General features: G+C 39.2%; 1 pseudogene; it reads left to right on the plus strand.

Annotated features, from left to right (window-relative positions):
* The first annotated feature begins 451 nt into the window (after positions 1-451).
* On the plus strand, positions 452-562 carry LOC116466187 (small nucleolar RNA SNORA70; annotated as a pseudogene).
* The last annotated feature ends 205 nt before the right edge of the window (positions 563-767 follow it).

Consider the following 767-nt stretch of genomic DNA (forward strand, 5'->3'; position numbering starts at 1 on the left):
CTTCCCGGGTTCAAGCAGTTCTCCCTGCCTCAGCCTCCTGAGTAGCTGAAATTACAGGCGTGCACCACCATGCCTGTTTAATTTTTGTATTTTTAGTAAAGATGTGATGTCATTATGTTGGCCAGGCTGGTCTTGAAGTCCAGACCTCAGGTGATCCGCCCACCCTGGCCTCCCAAAGTGTAAGTAGGTAGTTTAAATGATTATGGGTTTCAATAGGTTTTATTAATTTGTTTTAGTTAACATACAAGGGCACTACAAAACCACATTATTTTATTTTAATTTTTATCAATAAACTGTATTATATTAAAGGCAATATTGCTCACTTAATATGATTTTGATATGCACAACTTCTATAATTTACAACTTACTGTATATGGTCTAATATAAATTACATTTAGCTATCTTGAATAAAAGATACTAATCCCCAAAAACTTAATATATAAAATAATTTCTACAATCAATTAAGCCACCCAGCTCTTTTTCTCATGGGGGCCTGGTGTGCAAGGGCTGCAAACAGCAGCATCCTAGGTAGTGTACAGCAGCCTGTTCCTTGTGTACAACAGCCTTTGCCATTGGATATTTATGTCTTGGATCTAGTGCTTTCCCTAGTCTAGGTTTAAGAACGGATGTCGTATGCCTTTGGAAAGCCTCAGGACACAGAGGTCAGAGTTCACATTGGCCATGTTCATCCATACCAAGCTGCAAAACCTGGAGCATGTGATAGAGGCCTTATTTAGGGCCAAGTTCAAGTCAGTGAATGCCCAAAG

The sequence above is a fragment of the Hylobates moloch genome, unplaced genomic scaffold, assembly GCF_009828535.3.
Source record: "Hylobates moloch isolate HMO894 unplaced genomic scaffold, HMol_V3 SCAFFOLD_3, whole genome shotgun sequence".
Lineage (NCBI taxonomy): Eukaryota > Metazoa > Chordata > Mammalia > Primates > Hylobatidae > Hylobates > Hylobates moloch.